Source organism: Bubalus kerabau, chromosome 4 (assembly GCF_029407905.1).
Source record: "Bubalus kerabau isolate K-KA32 ecotype Philippines breed swamp buffalo chromosome 4, PCC_UOA_SB_1v2, whole genome shotgun sequence".
NCBI classification, from domain to species: Eukaryota; Metazoa; Chordata; class Mammalia; order Artiodactyla; family Bovidae; genus Bubalus; species Bubalus kerabau.
This window is the reverse complement of record NC_073627.1, coordinates 38,386,262-38,407,377: the sequence shown is the minus strand read 5'-3', so window position 1 is coordinate 38,407,377 and position 21,116 is coordinate 38,386,262. Positions and strand designations below refer to the sequence as shown.

The window sequence follows — 21,116 nt, the reverse complement described above, 5'->3', positions numbered from 1 at the left end:
ACACTAGAGTGAGGCAGACAAAAAGGGGATCATGACGCTAGCTCCCCCACCCAAACCCACTGTACATGAGAAGGAAGCTGAGAGCCAGCTAAGAGATGCCACTTACCCAGGGCCAGACAGCTAAAAAAGAGCTGAGCCTGAAATTGAAGCCAGATCTGTCTTACATCTCAGACCAAGGCATCCTACAATACCTTGCAGCTTGCCATGGTCCAGGGCCCACCAGTGACATCCAGTGAAGTGTCCACCTTACGGACCCGCACAGGACGAAACCCCTCAGTCCCAACGCACACCACATGGGAGAGGCTGAATATGCACAGCCCCTTGGAGAGAACCTTGCTCAACCAGCCATTTTACAGATGGGCAAAGAGAGGCCCAGAATCACAAAGCAGATCCCTCCACTTCCCTGTGTCTCAGATGGGATCCTAACGCCCACCTAGCAAGTCATTGGAGGAATCAAAGAAAACTATGTCAATGAGCGGTTTTGCAGCCTAGAGAGGGCGAGGCATGATTTCAGGGAATTACATGCCCAGCATTCATTACTTGTAGGAGAGCCAGGACACCGGCCCAGAAGTGTGCAATTAACCCACGCTAGAATAGATGAGTTCTCAAAAAGGGAAAGTGACTGCTTTCAAGCAAAGCCAAAGGACCTTGAGCCACTCAGGCGGGAAGCACGTTGCTCCGCTTAGTTTTGTGCAGCAGATATTACATCCGAGAGCATTTCCGCAGCAAATTGTGTGTCTGAGCTGGACAGAACTCCTTCACAGCCCAGCACAAAAATCGCTCCCTTACCAAAGCCCAGGCCCCCTCCCACCCTGATGGGTTCTCCCCAAGTGAGTCTCCTTCCCCACGGTGTCCCCAGAGGACAGCGTCCCCTCTCACCCCATCACCCTCCACTCCCCCTTATCATCACTCAGACTGCAACAAAGAAACGGGTGGGAGGGAACCAGCGCAGGCGCCAGATGCTGGTGAGAGAGCAGAAGTGAGGGGGGCCCTGCAGAGTCCCACGAAAGCCATTTTCAACTTTACATCAAATGGAAATTTCTGTGAGCTGCGCTGAAAGCTCCTACAATGACTAATGCCACCACGCGAGCTCTAGGAACAAATGGATGCTAATTATTTTGTGGAAGGCGAGACAAGTGGAGAATTTAAACAGGCGGTCCGACTAAGCAGATGGTAGGAAATCTGAAGGCTTAGAAAGGCAGGGCCTGGCCCCCCTTGCTCAGCTCAGAGCCAGGCGGTTCACAGGCCCAAGATCTGCAAAGACAGATCTCTGCACGTGCCCAGCCGGCCTCCCAGGCTCCCACTGACTTTGCAGCTGAATAAAGCCGAATAAAGCCTGGCTTTTAGAGGCTCCTTCGGGCAACACCAAGTCTAGGTGGCTGGAATGGAGGAGGCAAACCCCAGCAGCCCTGCAAGGACCTCTATCATTGACATTCCAGGGCTTTGAGAATAAGATGCTTAATGCTTCTTCTATGCCCACCCACTGGAAGGGGATGCCAACAGTCATGCATTTGCTTTTCCAAGACAAGCTGGAAAAGGCTTGAAACCAGAGAAGCATGGGCTCAGCTTCCCACCTCCTCACCCCATTGCTGCGTTAGCTCCCTCCCCAGGAGCCATCCTCCCAGCCTGGGAGATGGTGGTCAGGATGCTTTACATCAGCCCAAGGACAGTTGAATGTTTCCAGCTTACTCCTCACAGTTCCATTGCTAGAATGCAGGTCCTCTCCTAAGGACCTGCAGAATCTGGTGCCAGCACCATCCCTGAGCTGGGATCACATACCCACCACCCCCATCCCCCACGCCTGGCCGGCACTGCGTTTAGTGCCCTGAAGTATAAACTGACTTTGAATTCCCTGGCCTGATCCACTCCCGAGTGCTCCCAGAAGACAGGGCCTGACCCAGAGGCCTAAATGAGAAGGAAATCCAAAAAAATGGGGGGATAAATGAGAAGGAAATCCAAAAAAAGAGGGGATATATGTGGCATGGCAACCCACTCCAGTGTTCTTGCCTAGAGAATTCCACTGACAGAGAAGCCTGGTGGACTACAGTCCACAGGGTCTCGTAGAGTCGGACATGACTGAAGCGACTTAGCACGCTGCAGGTGCACACAGATATCCTTATCTGTTACATATGGATACATCCATATCCATACAGCTGATTCACCGTGCTGTATAGCAGAAACTAACACAACATTATAAAGCAACTATCCTCTAATAAAAACTAATTTTAAAAATGCTTTGCTGAAATTCTTCAGGGACTTTGGGGTAGGGGCAGGCATGCCCCTCTCCCTGCATGGCCCTGCAATAAACCTATCTCTGCTCCAGACTCTCAAGTTCCAGTTTGTTTGGCCTCACTGTGTGTATAAACTTGGCACTGCTAACAAGACCAGCATAAAAAAAATTAAGGAAAGTGTTTAAAATCATCCCAAATCCCCCCCTTCCAGAGAAAAGCTGCTACAGACACTGGACCTGCCTCCTTCTTGCCCATCTTTCTAAGATTATGTAGAAATTTTAAAAAGAGACTGAAAGAGGGAATTCCCTGGCAGTCCAGTGGGTGAGACTCCGTGCTTCCACTGCAGGGGACATGGATTTCATTCCTGGTTAGGCAACTAAGATCCTGCAAGCCACACTGCATGACCAAAAAAAAAAAGACTGAAAAGATAGATGATAGATAAATATACATATATTGAACTTCCCTGGTGGTCCAGTGGTTAAGAATCCTCCTTCTAAAGCAGAGAACACAGGTTTGATCCCTAATCCGGAAAGATGCCACATGCCTAGGGGCAACTAAGCTTGTACACTACATCTACTGAAGCCCACGCACACTAGAGCCTATGCCTCGCAACAAGAGAAGCCACTGCGAGAAGCCTGCGCACCACAGTGAAGAGTCATCCCCGCTCGCCACAACTAGAGAAAGCCCATGCACAGCAATGGGCTTCCCTGATAGCTCAGTTGGTAAAGAATCCACCTGCAATTCAGGAGACTCCAGTTCAATTCCTGGGTCGGGAAAATCTGCTGGAGAAGTGATAGTCCACCCACTCCAGTATTTTTTGGCTTCCCTGGTGGCTCAACTGGTGAAGAATCCGCCTGCAATGTGGAAGGCCTGGGTTCTATCCCTGGGTTGGGAACATCCCCTGGAGAAGGGAAAGGCTACCCACTCCAGTATTCTGGCCTGGAGAATTCCATGGACTGTATAGTCCATGGGGTCGCAAAGAATCGAACACGACTGAGCAACTTTCACTACTACTATGCGCAGCAATAAAGAGCCAGTGCAGCCAAAAATAAATAAGTAAAATTTTTTAAAAATGAGTATATTTTGTGTGTTGTGTGGTCTTATCCTATCAATAAGCAATGCTGCAGCTGGACAGGCCCTTGTGGCTCTTATTGTGATTGCAAGATGCTCCTCAGCAATAACCATCAGGAAGCTTTGAAAAAACATAAAGGTTTATTACTTGTAAGACCTGGAAATCACACAGCCTGCCGGGGGCCACAGAACAAGATTGCAGCGGGAGAGAGAGGGGGCACATGTCACGAGTCTGGGGTTCTGCCTTTATTGGGGTCTAGGTGGGGGCCTAGGGTTTCTACAGCTCAGTCTTTATTGGTGAATTTAAAACAGAAGAATGGGAATTTGAAGTGAGAAGAGAAAAATAGGGAGTGTCCCAAAGGGTCAGTTATTGAAATCAACCACAACCTCTAAAACAGAGGCACTTCCATGAGGGAAGGTGGCCTGCTGTGGCTGGCAAGGTGTTTAGTCTCCATAGCCAGCTTTGAAGTAGTGCCATACATGCCAAATCTCTTCTGACTCTTTGCGACCCTATGAACTGCAACCTGCCAGGCTCCTCTGTCCATGGGATTCTCCAGGCAAGAATACTGGGAGTGGGTTTCCATGCCCTCCTCCAGGGAATCTTCTCAACCCAGGGATAAAACCCACATCTCTTATGTCTCCTGCATTGACAGGTTCTTTACCACTCGTGCCACCTGGGAAGCTTTGAAGTAGATATCTCTTTACATAGATGCCTTCGAAATCAAAGCTTAAGTCAGACACTTGTATTACAAAACAGAAAAAAAAAATCAGTCAGATCAGTCAGGGCTTAGACTACAATGCTCTACTTTCTTCATTAGACACTGCATCATAAGCATTTCTTATATCATTAGAATTCTTTACCTCATTTTTAAATGATTCGTAATAATTTTCCAAATGGATATACCATAGTTTACCATTGTATTTTAATAGCCAAGTATTAAGATTGAAACTAATTTAGTGCTGCTATAAACATCTTCCTCTCCATCTATAATCATTTTCTTAGGATGTATTTCCAGAAATGGAATTCCTAAGACAAAGAGTATAAATATTTTAAGGCTTTCACAGACACTTGCCAAATGGCCTCTAAAAAATTATTCTTTCATCACCTATGTTTGAGAACTCTTGTCTCACCACAGCCTATATCCTATACCATTAAAAAAAATTATATGTATCTTATATACGCACACGCGAACTTTCAAGGCTCAGAGTTGCAATTAACATAAATTTTAAAGCTCTGATTTTAAATGCAGTTGAAATTAAAAGGATGTTCTTGGCCTAGCCCTGACCGCTAGGACAGACAGACCTCACATCTGAGGCTCTGGTCCACCCCCGATGGCAGTCTCTGCCAGTAATGAATTGGAGTGCCCATAGCCTCCCCTCTCTCTTTACTCCCCACAGTGCTGGCCCATGGCTGACTGGGAGGTGGATAAATGGCTCTGTTGGCTGCCCTTGTTCCCAGAACCCACTTCCTAGCAATGCAAGGGGGCCATTTATCATTCTGCCACAGAGATTAGCCCTGCCAGATATCTCATTCCACTTCCCCTACCAAGGACATGGCTCGGGAGGGCCGACTCAGATCTTGGGCTCCATGTATCAATGAACAGACCACCAAGCTTGGAGCCAGGGGACCCAGTGTCTCACTCACTGTGTGCGCCTGAGCCAGTTCTGGGTCTCTCTGGGCCTGTGGGTCTTCATCTCTAAAGGAGGGAGTTGGACCCTACCATCTACAACATCCAGCACTCCCCCTTCTCTAGGTCCCAAATAAGGAAATGGCCAGCTCGGTCCTGCTGACTGGCCACCACTGTGCCGTAAATGAACAGGGCTGAATCTCATTCCTGATCAGGTAGAAGCATGGTCAGGCAGTGCAGCGTAGGATGGCGCAGAGGCTGGAGACACAGGGAACAATCAGAGAAGCTCCAGGACAAGCTCTCTGTGTCCTGCTAAAATCAAGCCAGCTCTGGGAGAAGTCGGCGTGTGGAACAGTGCAACAAAAAGAGAATGTGCTGGAGGGCAGAGAAGGCTTCCACCACTTGGTGACCCCGACAGGGTTCCCTGCCGCCTTCACAAAGGCTTGTCTCCATCAGCTGGAGATGAGAACAAAGCCCAGCCTGCCGTCTTTTCCATGGAAACCTGTGTTTCCAGATGCTCCTTTCCTGCTGAAAATTTCCTGAGGAAAAGAAGTAGGAGAAAGGTTCAGAGGATGAGAGTGGGGGGTCTGCAGATTTAAGAAATAGAAACAGCTGGTCTCAAAGACTCCTGAAAGGAGAAAAGCGGCTTTTGTTCCCTGTTTCCCTCTGTGCTCCCAGGTTTAAATGAAAGCGGCTGATTGATTGATCAGCAGTGTCTCTTTAAAAGGACAGCAAACAAGGTACTTTTGAGCCCCTACCTGGGTGTGTCTCTACTGGCCTGACAGCGAATGAAAAATGCAATTCTATTTATTTCATTGCTTTTTGAATCTGACTAGGGATTTGGTTTTGTTCTAGTAAATTGCTACTTGCAAGAGCCTCGGGTGCCAATGCAGTTCCTGGAAATGAGGGATAAGATTGCGCGCAGAGGACTCAAAAATAACTGGGCACCCCGATGAGGGATTTGTGTGTTGGTGAGAAAGAAAATTGTTCTAATCTGGAATGCAGCTCCAGGCCCCGGGCTGAGAAGTGAGATCCAAGACTCGGAACTCCACCTGGGGGCAGGAGCTGGGCAACAGAGCCAACTGGGGTTCTAGTACACTTGCCATGGAAGAACCGCTGTGTTGGGGTGCTCCAGAGAATCCCACATTCCGCTGTTAAAGAGCTAAGGGCCTTGATGTTCAAGTCACCATGCTTCCCATCACCCTGGTGACATTTCTCTAATTGGCCCTCCAGGAGATTGTGCAAATTGTTGCGTATCTTGCTAAAATCAAGAGACACTGATGCACACCACGGAAAGGGCCCTGAAGCAGAGATGGAAACACCAAGTTGCAGTCTACACCTTGTCCCTGGGCTGTGCAAGCCTGGGCCGATCCCATCTCCTCTCTTAGTGTCCTCATCTATAAATTAAAGGTGTTAGACTCCCAGACTTACTTCCCAGGACTCTTATGAGAGGGGCAGGGGAGAAATCAAAGTACAGGGAGGGGCCACCCAACTGGGAAGTGTTGTCCAACTGTGAGATCATTTTCCATATTTTCATACTAGAATGGGCTACTGATTCTCCCAGGGAAATTCTTCAGTGTGATTTCTTTCCCATGAAACCACCCTAGCTTCCAGGCTTGACTCTTTTCCTTTTTTTCCTTATAATTCAGCTATTTAGTTACAGGTCATCATCCAGTTCCTGCCATCCATAACCTGCCATCTTTAATCTACATCCCCCTTAGATTCCCACTTAGGACTGTGAGATTTCAGGGCAGGAAGAGGCCCTACAGGTGAGGCCGTGGGGACTCCTGATGGGTCCCTAGAAGCACCACTTACACAGAATCATTCCTGCCAGCCCCTAGTGACAGCTACCCTGGGTCTCACAGCCCTGCCTTTAGGAGTTAAGGGGATCCCAGGTACCGACTTAAACCAAGCTCAGAGAAGTCAGGCAACCCCAATGGGGTGATCCTCTGGACACACTGTGGTGGGTGTGTGGGTGAGGGTGTGGGCATGGGTGTGGACCATAAGGGAGCCATCAAGAGCCCCACTTGGACCAATTTCAGGAAGGTAGAGGAGAGAGAGAGACCTTGTGTGTAAGGTGAGTGGCCAAGTCCAGCAGTGTCTGGATGTCTGGCAAGGACCTCACACAGGTGTTCGCCAGAAGCTGCAGAGGACCTTCCAAGGAAGACAACCTGACATTCAGGAAGGGATGCAGCATTCATGAGCTGGGGTATCGCCAGGTAGCCAGGATCTGAAGCCCTTCTTCATCACCCCACATGTGTCACAGGCATCTTAGAGATGTACCCTCAGCCCAGGCTCTTTGTTCAGACCACCTCGCCTCCTCTTTACCCAGCCAAGCTTTCCCAAAGCCTCAGGGGGAAGACTCTCTCCTCTGGATCCCCAGACCCAGGCTTCTCCCCAGGGCAGCCTTCCAGGGACTATGGGGCTTGGGGTGGGCCTGCTCTAGCTGATGGTGCTTGAACTGCCCTCCACCTGGCAGAAGACTCACCTATGACTTGATCAGTTCAGTTCAGTCACTCAATCGTGTCTGACTCTTTGTGACCCCATGGACTGCAGCATGCCAGGCTTCCCTGTCCATCACCAACTCCCGGAGCTTGCTCAAACTCATGTCCACCAAGTTGGTGATACCATCCAGCCATCTCATCCTCTATCGTCCTCTTCTCCTCCTGCCTTCAATCTTTCCCAGCATCGGGGGCTTTTCAATGAGTCAGTTTTTGCATCAGGTGGCCAAAGTATCGCAGCTTCAAAGTATTGACTTAATCAAGGTGTCTTAAAGGGTGGAGACTCCTCTGTTATGGGGGCAGCCCACAGCACACCAGCCCAGCAGACAGATGTCCTGGGAATAAGCAGACTGCTAGTTTGCACAGCTCTGTCCTCTCATTCCAAACAGCATCCCAGAAGCTTCCCTGAACTATGGTAAGTGGGGAAATTCTCCTGGAGAGAATGTGGGTGGCATTTATGAGCCCTGCTGCTGGATCAGGCTGCCTGGATTCACATCCCAGCACCACCAACTACTGGTTGCCGAAAACTGGGAAAGCTGGGGCTTCCCTGGTGGCTCAGTGGTGGAGAGTCCACCTGACCATGCAGGAGGCTCAGTTTCGATCCCTGGTCCGGGTGGATTCACTTGCCATGGAATAGCTGGGCCCATGCACCACAACTATTGAGCCTGTGCTCTGGAGCCTGAGAGCTGCAACTACTGAAGCCCGTGTACCCTAGAGCCCGTTCTCCACAACCAGAGACGCCACTGCCATGAAAAGACCGAACACCACAACCAGAGAGTAGCCCTCGCTTGTCCCAGCCTCACTGGAGCCGTGTCCCTGCTCACTGGAAAAAGCCTGTGAGCAGCAACAAAGAACCAGCTTAACCATAAATAAACAAAAAAAAATTTTTAATATTGGGAAAACTAGTTTCTCTGTGCCTCCATTTCTTTTTCCATAAATGGGAATCATAACAGGACTGGGGTTATTGTGAAGATCAAACTGAGTCAATAACTGTAATGGGCTTAGAATAGTGCCTGGCCCAGGGAGGGCCTCTGTGTGCCCTGCAGTAATACAGCTGTCTGAGGGACACCTTGGGGTACAATTCGGTGCGCCTGTCTTGTACTAGGCCAGCCTTGACTCCATCCAGACTACGTGTCCTAAGTTATGTGGGTGCTGCAGGCGGCACTGTACTCAGCCCAGCTGTGCTTCCTGCTCCCAGAAAGCGCCCAGACCAAGACAGGCAAAACTGCCTGCTCTCCTATTCATCTGGGGAATCGGCCTGAGCATGCATCATTGTTTGTTTTGCAGTCAAGCAGAGTCAGAGAAGAGAATACACATATATTTATTCTGAAATAGGAACAGACTTCATTGAAGAGTCCACCAGAGCCAGTAAAAAAGAACGATGTGTTTGGTATTTGGAAGAAGAGAAGAAAGGAAGCCGGAGATTAAGTGTGGCGAGAGGCGTTTTAATGTTCCTGGTAACTGATTTATAAATTCCGTGGAAGGCTCTGCACATTTGATTCTTTGCCGTGCATATGGCCTCTCCATTTTTCCATTTTATAGTCTTGGCGGGAAATGGCCTTTTTCAGAGCCGACACTTAAAACACTTAGCTGGGCCCCGAGGCAGCCTGGGAGGAGACAGATGGGAATAGTCTGGGGTCGGCCCCTCAGGGAGAGTCATGTGGGGGTCCCACCCTCTCTCCCCTTCACCTCCTCAGCTATGACACCCACATACACACATTTGAGAGTCTGAAAATTTCTCCCCCGGAACAACAGTCCTTGGCTTCTGGGGGATGCCTGGATAATCAAACTATGGTCTCCCCTTTGGGGGATACAGTCTTTCAAGCTTTGTTTCAATTCCTGTGTAAATCAGGATAAACCCAAGCAAATGACAAATTTTGGAGAGCTTTTAAATGTATTTCTTTCTCTTGATGTTTTGGTCTTAGTGATGGCAAATGAGTCACTTTACATAATCCTTTCCTGTAAGCTGTGCTTCTCTAAGAATCTTTTTCACTGAATGAAGTGTAGGCGTTAAACTTTGAGGTTGAGCAGACCAGGTTATGATGCTTACAAACAGGTGTGAACTTTTCTGAGACTCAGCTTTCTCATCTGTAAAATGGGCATAAAATTAACACCTGCCTCAGAAAGTGATTATTCGATAACCTCTGAGAAGAAGGCAAGGTCAGCTCCCCACGGCTGTAGCTAATCATAGCTAAACTGGCTGAGGCCAGGCAAGGCCCCTCACCCCCGACTCTTGGTCAAGACCCAGACCTCAGATATGCACCTCTGCATTGTTCAGGGTCAGGACAGCAAGCTTCCCTGGAGCCACTTGTCACTGATGGAAACTGAGTCCATGGCTGTCTCTAGTCTGATCTTGAAGAGGCCTGCTTCTCCCACCTGACTGCTGGCTGGACACAGAGATATCTGTGTCCAAAAGACCCAAGCTCTTAATAAAAACAAAAACAGATAAAATAAAAATAAGAAGAACCAGTCTCAGCATTTCAGCTTAACTCACTCCTACATTTTTCTCCTCTCTCTCATCTTTTCCCACTCTTGTTCTCACTCAAAAAGGGTCAGTGTTGTGATAATCGAATCAGATAATGGCTGTACAGGGGCTTTGTCATCTGTAAAGAACTTTACAAATATTCTCACATATGGAGGGGACCCTAGGGAGCTAGGCATGCAAGGGGAACCCTGGCTCCCTCCCAGCCAGCATGGCAAAGCCTTCAACTACTCTCTACATGGTAGTCTGTGGCCCCATCATGTTTGAAAAGAAGACTCAGGCCGGGGAGGTTGGAGCAAAATCCCAGTTACTACTGGGATTTGGCTGGTCAGCTGGGGTCACCTTGTCATTTCAGACTTGAAGAAAATTGGCCCCAACACAGAATCCCTGAGTTCTCAGGGCTCAGGCTTTAGCCTTAAGTATAATAGCATCTTTTCGCATTGCAACAGGATACCCCATGACTGTCTACAAAACTCTCTGGATTTGAAGAGGGGGATTAAATCAAGGGATGTGAGCAACCCAAGAAATAATGTGGAAAGACAATATTAGAACATCTGTACTTTTATATAAAAATAAGAAATTAAACTATGTTAAAATATTATACTAATGTTCAAGTACAGTTGACCCTTGAACAACATGAGTTTGAACTGCCTGGGTCCACTTATATCTAGATTTGTTTTTCATTAGTAAGTACTATTGAGCCAAAAATGCAGAACCGTAGATGTAGAGGGCTGACGATAACGTTATACTTAAATTTTTGACTTTGAGAAGGGTTGGTGCCCCTCAAAGATCAACTGTGACATTCACACTAATATTTAATCTGCAGACTGGTAGTAGTACAACTTATAAAGAAATAGGCCTATAATGAAAGTAGATGCTAAAATGTTCTTTCCTAAGAGGGGTATACAATCAAAATGCTTGGTGACCGTAGGAACAGGTGACAGCATAGTTAAGTGGCCATCAGGCTGACAGGCAGATAATCCCAGAGTGAACTGACCAACCTGAAACCCAGTCTCTAGCGATCTGCCACAGGGCTGTAAATGTTGCCCTGAATTGTTTGGGAGAGCTGATACTTTGAAGAATATAGAAGTTAAATAATAGGGCAATATCATATATCTTCCTGTTACATGATAACATTATATTATCATCTACATATTCCAAGATGTTTGAGTTCTTTATTTTCTGCTGCATACAACTAGAACACTCACCTTCTTGAAAAGGGATAAAAGGAAATATTCCAAATATTAACAGTGCTTGTATTGAAATGGTGACTACGTGGATAACTTTTCCTCTTTTCTCCATTTTCCATATTTTCAGCATGTGGATATATTTTACAAAGAGCAAATGCAGATGTTCCTTTTGTTCCTCAGTTTTTCCTGCCCCTCAGCACATTATGTTTTCCTGTAGCCTGATGAGAGTCATGTAGGGAGTTGAGGCCATAGGTCTCCCCGATGCCCCCTTGTTCTTGAGGAAATTGGCAGAAGTGGGCAGCAGGCCACAGGTTCCAGGAGGACTGAGAGATTTCGCTTCACATCCTGAAGAAAATACTAGCAATGACTTTTCACATTTGCTTCTGTATCTGCAAAGTACTTTGTTCCAAATTAATGCTCATCCCAGCCTGGCTCCCTGGCTGAGGTGTGGTGTGGTGATTAGGATGGCGGCTGCTGGAGCCACATCTCTGGGTTCAAACCCTGGGACCTAAGCAAATCACTTACCTCTGTGCCTCAGTTTTGCCTTCTGTAAATAGGGTACAATAATGATAGGCTTATCTCTCAGGGCACAGAGAGGATTAATGAAGAATCCAGGTAAAGCCCTTAGAACACTGCCTGACACTTAGTACAGGTACAGAAACATTGTCTGCAATGATGAGTTCCCCTGTATCCCATTTCTATTCCCCCACTTGTTGCTCAAATGTTACCTCCTCCAAGAAGCCTTCCATGACTCTCCAATACACCCCACTCCACTGCACCCTGACGTGCTTTACCCCCTACTCTGCTGGATTTTCCTTCATAGCACTTAAATCTGTGTCCCCCACCCCCAAGGGGTCCTTTCCTTTCCTTTCACTCTGGAGTAATCCTTAGCAGTTAGAACAGCACTAGCCCATAGTGGTCACTCAATATTGGCTTGAATGAATGAATGAATACATTTCATCTTTATACCCTCATGTGAAACCCCACTTTATATGGAAGGAAATAGGCTCAGAGACATTAAGTCCAGGGCACAAACAGCTAAAAAGCAATCCAGCACAGCCTTGAAGCTGGGTCCCCTGACACCAGACCCCGGTCAGTGGGTACTCAGCAAACCTTTAACGAAGGAGCCACTAGGCACAGGAGTGAAGGGGCCTGATTTTTTCTTTCTCGATTTGGAAGTCTCTCTCCTCCCCAAGACAAAGACTTCGCATTGCTCATGGATATAAATCGACAGTTTCAAAGGCTTAATCCTTCCACACTTACTGCAAACCTATACACACACAGAAATAAATACGTTTCTCTTTTAGGGGGAAAAAGAAGGATTTTCATGGCATCATAAAAACAACGCTTTACTTTTCATCTCACAGAGCCTGTCTGGGCTTAGTTATGCTTGGGAGCCTGAGAAAGACTCCGAGCTAACGCTCACATGAAAAATTGCCGTCTCCGCAGCTGCCGGAGGTTCATGGAAGAAGCAGAAATTTCCTTCTGTGTCCGTTCTGTGTGTGTCCAGCAGTCATCAATCACCCCTGGAATGGGGCCTGTGTGGGTAGGATGGGTCCACTGCCCTCAGTCAATGGCAAAGAGATTTGGTGCAACAAAGAACATGCAGGCATGGGGGGCTGTAAATGATGCAGAGGGACAGAACATCAGTACATTTTCACAATTTTTAAACCTACTCTTAGGACCCAAAGAGCCCCCAGTGCCCCAGTGCTTGACTGGTTTCAAGTATATATCTATTCTTTCTCAGGTCCATCTACCGCTGTTGCTATTTAATTGCTGAGCCGTGTCCAACTCTTTGCAACCCCATGGACTGTAGCTCACTAGACTCCTTTGTCCATGGGATTTCCCAGGCAAGAATATTGGAGCAGGTAGCCATTCCCTTCTCCAGAGGATCTTCCCGACCCAGGGATCAAATTCAGGTCTCCTGCTTTGCAGGCAGATTCTTTACCACTGAGCTCCCTGGGAAGCCCCCTCAGGTCCATCAACACCTGCCAAACTCAGATGGGGATTCAAATCGTATGCATTCATTCACTGATTCCTTCCGTGCTGTTCAGTAATCTTGTCTCCCTCTCTGTCTTCTGGGTTCGAGTAGGATGAACACCCTGGCCTTGCGCTTGGTTGGGGCTACGTGGCTAATTCTGGCCAATGAGTCTGAGTAAAACAGTGACTGTCACTTTGGAAAGTGAAAGTCACTCAGTCGTGTCCAATTCTTTGAGACCCCATGGACTATACAGTTCATGGAATTCTCCAGGCCAGAATACTGGAGTGAGTAGCCGTTCCCTTCTCCAGGGGATCTTCCCAACGCAGGGGTCAAACCCAGGTCTCCCACATTGCAGGCGGATTCTTTACTAGCTGAGCCTCAAGGGAAGTCCTTGTCACTTTGGAGTTAGAGCATTTAATTGCCAATGTGAGACCCTACAGGATTCCAGCAATGTTGGAAAGAGGGGCTGCAGTCAGCCTGGATTCAGGGTGAAGGGGCAGAAGCAGCATTGGCTAGGCACCCACAATGAACATACAGGATGAGCAAGAAGAGAACTTTGGTTGCCATAAGCCACTAAGATCTGGGTTTTGTTGTTATTACTGCAGCTCAACCTGGCCTATCCAGACTGATGCATTGCAATCAACAGCGCCTAAGCCAGAGGCCTCCTGCTTCAGTCCTGGGTCCTACAACTTGCTGGTTAAGCAACTTAGGGCAAGTCTCTGAGCTTGAGTCTCTCCATCTGTAAGATGGGTATAACAGCAAAGCCTGTCTCTCTGAACATCTTCAGAAAAAGGAAAGACGTTCAGGCACACCCCTATGTTAACCCCTGGGAGAAGTCATTAACCTCCAAGCCCCAGTCCCATGTCTGTGACATGGAGGCCATAATTACTCCTACTCCACAGGGTTGGCAATGGCACCCCACTCGAGTACTTTTGCCTGGAAAGTCCCATGGACAGAGGAGCCTGGTGGGCTGCAGTCCATGGGGTCGCTAGAGTCAAACACGACTGAGCCACTTCACTTTCACTTTCATGCATTGGAGAAGGAAATGGCAACCCACTCCAGTGTTCTTGCCTGGAGAATCCCAGGGACGGGGAAGCCTGGTGGGCTGCCGTTTATGGGGTCGCACAGAGTCGGACAGGACTGAAGCGACTTAGCAGCAGCAGCAGCACATGGTTGGTATGGGGATTAAGTGAGATAAGGTGAGTACTGAGCATAAGAATGCAATTTGTATCAGTTTGCTCCAGCTACCATAATAAAGTCCATGGCCTGAGTGGGTGAAGCAACAGAAATACCACAACCAAGAGCTTGAGTACTGCAACTAAAGATCCCGCATGCTGCAACAAAGATCAAAGAGCCCATGTACCGCAACCAATACTCAGCACAGCCAAAAACACACCTGCAGTGGGAAGGCGGGGCCATCTGCAAGCCAGGAAGAGGATATCACCAGCATTCAGCCAGGCTAGCACACTGAGCTCAGATTTCCAGCCTCCAGACAGAGAAATCAATGTCTGTTGTTTAAATCGCCCAGTCTGTGGTTCTTTGTTATGGCAGCCCGAGCTCAGGCATTGTGTACATTCCATGGAGCTCTACACTAATGGTTTTGTGTAACTTTCTGGAAGTTATGCTGCCATTAAAAGTTTTCAGGGAGTGGATGGTAGGGGAGTTATTCCCTCTAGGGGGAGAAATGTCTTTCTCAACCAACCGAGGCAAAATCAGCGGCCCTCCCCTCATCTGCCTTCTGACAGCCCTGCCCCAGCTTCCACTCAGCCTCACCCCACTCTTAGCGGCCCAGCCCAGATCTGGGATTGGCTGCCCTCAGCCCCCGCTATGGAGTAACCTCCACTGCCCCAGGTTTGCAAATACTCCTTTCCCAGCTCAGCCCTCTCACCTGTTCTCTGTAAGTACTCACCTGCTTGACCTGCACAGGTTCTGAACAGAAGCGCCTTCTCAGCCCCAAGCCAGGAGGCAGATGGTGTGTCTCAGCCCCTCCTGACCTCCTTTTTAATTTGCCAGCCTGACACCTGCTCCTTGACCTCACTCCTTGAGGAAAAAAATGTGCATTTTCTGCTGACCCAGATTCTGTGCCTTTGATGAAGAATAAGAAGTTGGACTTTACCCCTCCAGAGATTGAAACTCTGCAAAAGGCTCACTTCGATCCTGGGAGAAAAAGAAAACAGGTCAGCTCAGGGTCTGGAGCCTGTCTTTGTGGGAAGAGCATTGACTGGGGAGTCAGGAGGGAGGGGGTTTGCCCCAGGAAGCTCAGTCAGTGAGCTCTGGAAGGGCCCTTCGGCTCATCTCATCCAGAAGTTTCAAGGTATTTTTCTCTTTCAATTTTTTAAACTTTATGAAGATACAACTTCCATACCATAAAAATTTGCCTTTCTGAAGGTGCATTCTCTATTTACAAAGTTCTGCAGCCATCACGAAAACCTCATTTTAGACCGTAGCCATCACTGCAAACATACACAATGTGTGAATTATCAGAAACTCTCATGTCCCCCACCCCCCCTTACACCCTCATTTCAGTTCAGTTCAGTCGCTCAGTCATGTCCGACTCTTGTGACCCCATGAACCATAGCACGCCAGGCCTCCCTGTGCATCACCAACTCCTGGAGTTTACCCAAACCCATTTCCATTGAGTCGGTGATGCCATCCAGCCATCTCATCCTCTGTCGTCCCCTTCTCCTCCTGCCCTCAATCTTTCCCGGCGTCTTTTCAAATGAGTCAGCTCTTCGCATCAGGTGGCCAAAGTATTGGAGTTTCAGCTTCAACATCAGTCTTTCCAATGAACACCCAGGACTGATCTCCTTTAGGATGGACTGGTTGGATCTTCTTACAATCCAAGGCACTCTCAAGAGTCTTCTCCAACACCACAGTTCAAAGGCATCAATTCTTCAGCTCTCAGCTTTCTTTATAGTCCAACTCTCACATCCATACATGACCACTGGAAGCCTTAGTCCATAGCCTTGACTAGACGGACCTTTGTTGGCAAAGTAATGTCTCTGCTTTTGAATATGCTGTCTAAGTTGGTCATAACTTTCCTTCCAAGGAGTAAGCATCTTTTAATTTCATGGCTGCAATCACCATCTGCAGTGATTTTGGAGCCCAAAAAAGTAAAGTCAGCCACTCTTTCCCCATCTAGACAACCATAATGTACTTATAACTCTATAGATGTGCCTGTTCTGAACATTTCATGTACACAGTATCATACAATATGTAGGGTTTTCTATGCGGTTTCTTTCACTTAGCAAAATACGTCTGAGATTCATGCATGTTGTAGCATGTATCAGTGCTTTATTTCTTTTAAACATCATGGTGTGCTGTCATGTGGATATACCACATTTTGCTTAGCCTTTGATGGACATTGAGGTTGTTTCCATACGTTTGGATGTTATAAATGATACTGCTGTGAACATGTGCAAACAAGTCTTTTTGTGAATGTCTGTTTTGATTTCTCTTGAGTAGATACGAATGAGTAATCATGGCAGCATTTGGATTTGAAGGATGGAAAGGTCAAGATAGCTGGAGAAGGGACACAGCAAAGTGTAGAGGCCTTGCTTTGTGAGACAGCGTGGTGGGGGCGGGGCAGAGTTTGAACTCTGGAGTCAGACCCAAGTCCATATCCTTCCTCTGCCACTTACCGGTTCTTTGATTTTGGCCAAGTTGCCAACTTCGCCAGCCTCAGTTTCCTCGTCCACAGATATTGATATCACGTGATGCTTACCTCACTGGCTAATGGCAAAATCAAAAGAGACAGCTTTCTATCGCACCCACATCCCCAAAGGTCCATGAGCATCAGCTGGTGTTTCTTGAGCAGCAGTGGCATGGCACATGGCCCACTGGGACAGGGCGTGGCATGTATGCCCCTCCTCGAGCCAAAGCCTTGCTGGGCAGACATCACAGGTTTCTCTGCTATCTTTCATGGTGTTGAACCAGAGCTTCTGTGTCTTGCCTCCCATTTTAGCCAATTTGGCAGCAGAGTCCATATGGATATAATGTACCCAGCTGGCATCAGGTCCCCAGGTCCCATAGAAGGCTTGAGAGTCTCAAAGACCTGTTCCTCTTAGAACAACATGACCTCAAGGGGGAAATTCTATATACCCCATTATACTAACCTCCAAGAATAGGTCAGGTCTATCTGTGGTTGAACGTGGTGGTTAGAAGCAGTGACCTTGAGCCAATGGCAGAACTCTCCAAGGCTTCATTTTCTCATCTGTAGGAGTGACAGAGGGCTACTCTGAGGATTAAATACATTGACTTATTTAAAAGCACTTAGCACAGAGGTTGGCCCATAGGAAGAGCTTAATAAGTGCTAAGTAAAGATTACATTTTCCCATCTGGACTGAAGCCTCCATGAAAGCAAGGTCTGTAGCAGCGTTGTGGACCCTGGTGTCCTAGGACCCAGCAGAGCCTGGCACATAGAGGCACTCAAATAAATACTTGGGAATGAAGGTGTTCTCACAGCCCTTGGCCTTTGCCCAAGAACAGATCACCCTAACTGAAATTGAGCTTGAGCTCTCAGCCCCAAGAAAGCCAAGACTGTCGGTGATGCTCCAAACACATCTGAGGGACACAGCTCAAGGCTGGAGTCAACCCCAACCATAGGGGTTGACTGAATGAACAGGCTTGGGGATCAGTTATGGGGGTTCTGGCAAGTGACCTTAAGCAAGTTACTTATTCTCCTTGCACCATGGTCCCTCATCAAGTTATTCTGTGGATTAAACAAGCCAGGAGACATGAAGCCCTTAACCCAATTCCTGACTCAAAGTAATTACTTAGCTGACGGCTAGTCGTTATTATTAGGATCATTAAGAATTACCAAGAACAGGAGTTCATGGTAAACTACATTTGATATTGTGTAACGGAGAAGGCAATGGCACACCACTCCAGTACTCTTGCCTGGAAAATCCCATGGAGGACGGAGGAGCCTGGTGGGCTGCAGTTCATGGGGTCATGAAGAGTCGGGCTCGACTGAGCGACTTCACTTTTCGCTTTCATGCATTGGAGAAGGAAATGGCAACCCACTCCAGTGTTCTTGCATGGAGAATCCCAGGGATGGGGGAGCCTGGTGGGCTGCCGTCTATGGGGTCGCACAGAGTCGAACACGACTGAAGCGACTTAGCAGCAGCAGCAGCAATACCATAATGAAAAAGAATATATATGTGTGGTGTATCTGAATCACTTTGCTGCACAGCAGGAATTAACACAATATTGTAAATCAGCTATACTTCAATAAAATTGTTTAAAAAAAGAAAAGAACGGTGCTCAGAACAGGTTGGCATCCCATTAAGCTATGAGGAATATCAACCTGTCTCTATGCTTTTGGGAGCAGGAGACAGCCTCCCTGCGCTTTATGCAAAAAGACAAAAGCACGTTCGATCTAGACTGGAGCAAAGAGCTCTGTCTGAGACGACAGGGAAGGTGAAAGTGACTTCATTTTCATTCATCTTCCCTGGGTTCTTTCATCTGACACTAGCAACAGAGCTTTAAGCATTTGATATTGGCTTGTCCTGATTCATTACCCTGGCCTCTTCCCACACACCCACCTCTGCCAGCTGAGTGGCAAATCTTCGATCCAGGTGGACCGGATCAGAACTTAAGGGCTCAGAAGCGACCAGAATGCTCCTGTGTTGCCTCTCAGCCACTGCTGTGGCTGGCTGAGCTGTTTCTCTCCCTGATTTGCTTTTTTTCCCCCAACCCCCAAGAAACACTATCAGCCCTCCACTGTCCTAGGGAAATGTCCACCAGGTAATGGCTTTTAAAACACCAAATTGCATCAAGTACAAGGGCCACTGCAAGTCCCATCTTCGGCAAGAAATTTTCCCATTTGGTTTGGACGTCCAGTGGAGCATTAGACAGCAGTTTAATCATTATTACCGGTGCTGCACTGCGACTCTCTGGAGAAGCACTAAACTGGAATGAAAAGGAACTGACATAATTAGTCTGACACAGTTCAATAGGGAACTATTACACCAAAGGTAATGAGCTCCAATGATATGTTAATGTTATCGTAAGAAATTATGCTGGTGCAACAAAGTGGTTTGGAGTCGGGGGGTGGGAAACAAGCTTGGAATTTTCCCAGGCAATAGGCTGGTGGACAAAGGATGGAGAAGATTCATAAAGCCCTCTTTCCTTTGTCCCCGTCTTGCCTGTGGTCACTGGGGGCTGAGGATGTGTTATCAGCACAGCAGGACGCTGCGGGGGCCACGTAGGCAGTGCTGCTGCTGCCGATATACGCAACTGGCTGGATATTTGTTCAACTAGGAAAATAAAAAGCTCAAGAAAATTACTCTGAGCACTAAAAATCGATGGTGGGATAATGTAATAACAGTCCCTTACTGTTGTTCAATGCAGCACGGTTTACAACGTATTTTCATGGCCCTCATGAGAAGCCAAGGGTACAATCAAAAGGTAAGGACTCTGCCACTTACTAAATCACTGCCTTTGTCAAGACACAACATCTGTGGGCCTCAGTTTCCTCGCCTCTGAAGTGGGAACGCGGTTGCGTGCCTTCAAAGATGAAATCTTGTTCTTGAAGCTCCATGACACAGCTGGCACACCATAAAATGCAGTTAACTCTGTGCCAGTGAGTTGTCTTGTGTATTTCGGCAAGGTTTACAAAGTCCAACTCTGAGGGGTACGAAACATTCATGAGAAATTATAAACATTCAGCCTTGAAGAGGAAATGTGGCTTGTGTTGTCCCAAACCAGCAAATGTCAACATTTCTAAAACCTGAAAGAATGAATTAGCCCCCATCTTTCATGTTGACTGGAGTCCTGGCTAAAGTTGGTGTGACACCTGCTAGACTGGCTTTTATCAAAAAGACAAAAAAATCAAGGGTTGGCCAGGATGGGGAGAATGTGTCCTCTTGGTGGGAATATAAATTAGTACAGTCTTTATGGAAAACAGTATGAAGGTTCCTCTAAAAGCTAAAACTAGAACTTCCATATGATCCAGCAACTTCTGGGTATATATCCAAAGGAAGTCAAACCATGATCTCAGAAAGATAGCTGAACTCCCGTGTTCACTGCATAATAGTGTTAAGCATAATAGCCAAAACTCAGAAACAATCTAAGTGTCCATTGGCAAATGAATAAAGAAAATGTGGTATACATATACAACAGAATATCTTTCTGGCCTTAAAAAAGAATGAAGTCTTGTCATGTGTAATAACATGGCTAAATCTACCACGCTAAGTGAAAAAGCCAGACACAGCAAGACAAACGCTGCCTGATCTCACTTATATATGAAATGTAAAAATGTTCAGCTCTTAGAAGCAGAGAGTAGAATGGTGGTTTCAAGAGCTAAGGGATCAGGAAAATAGGGAAGATGTAGGTTAAAGGGTACAAAGTTTCAGGTATGCAGGATGGGTAAGTTAGGGAGATCTAACGTATAGTAGTTCACAGCACTGTACTGTATCCTTGACATTTGCTAGGAGAGTAAATCTTGATGGTTTTTATCCACCCCCCCAACACAGTAACTATGTGAGGTGATGGATATGTTAATTTACTTTCGGTAAACATTTCACAGTACATGTGTATATCAAAACATCAAGTTGTAGGAACTTCCCTGGTGGTCCAGGGGTTAGGGCTCCACGCTTGCAACACGGGGGTGCAGCGTCCATCCCTGGGAGGGGAACTAAGATCTCACATGCCATACAGCACAGCCAAAACATGAAAAAATGTTTAAAATCATGCTGTACACCATAAACATAGACAATTTTCATTTGTCGTGTATTCCAGAATAAAGTAATTCCAAATAAACAAAGTCGATGTAACGGCTGAAGTTTGGACTTTGCCTCATGTAATCCAACTTTTTTTTTTAATCTGAGTTCTCTAAACACAAGGATGAAAATAAAAGAAACCTAAAACCCGATTTCCTTTCAAAGTTAAAATAATAATAACTAGTATATATATGTACATAGACTACTGTTTACCTGTGGATTTCACATCCCTTGCCTCCTCTTACCAAAACAATCCCAGTGGTAGTAGAGACGACATCTTCTTCAATCCCATTTTACAGATGAGAAGA

At 47.1% G+C, this 21,116-nt stretch overlaps 1 long non-coding RNA gene across 2 annotated transcripts; it reads left to right on the top strand.

Annotated features, from left to right (window-relative positions):
- The first annotated feature begins 7,701 nt into the window (after positions 1–7,701).
- On the top strand, positions 7,702–9,906 carry LOC129651338 (uncharacterized). 2 transcript variants are annotated; one of them, XR_008714101.1, is made up of 3 exons: positions 7,705–7,846; positions 8,719–8,888; positions 9,710–9,906. It is a non-coding gene; the product is annotated as an uncharacterized LOC129651338 (long non-coding RNA). The 2 variants fall into 2 exon arrangements; XR_008714100.1 differs by lacking the exons at positions 8,719–8,888; positions 9,710–9,906 and adding an exon at positions 8,018–8,285 and having other exon boundaries at positions 7,702–7,846.
- The last annotated feature ends 11,210 nt before the right edge of the window (positions 9,907–21,116 follow it).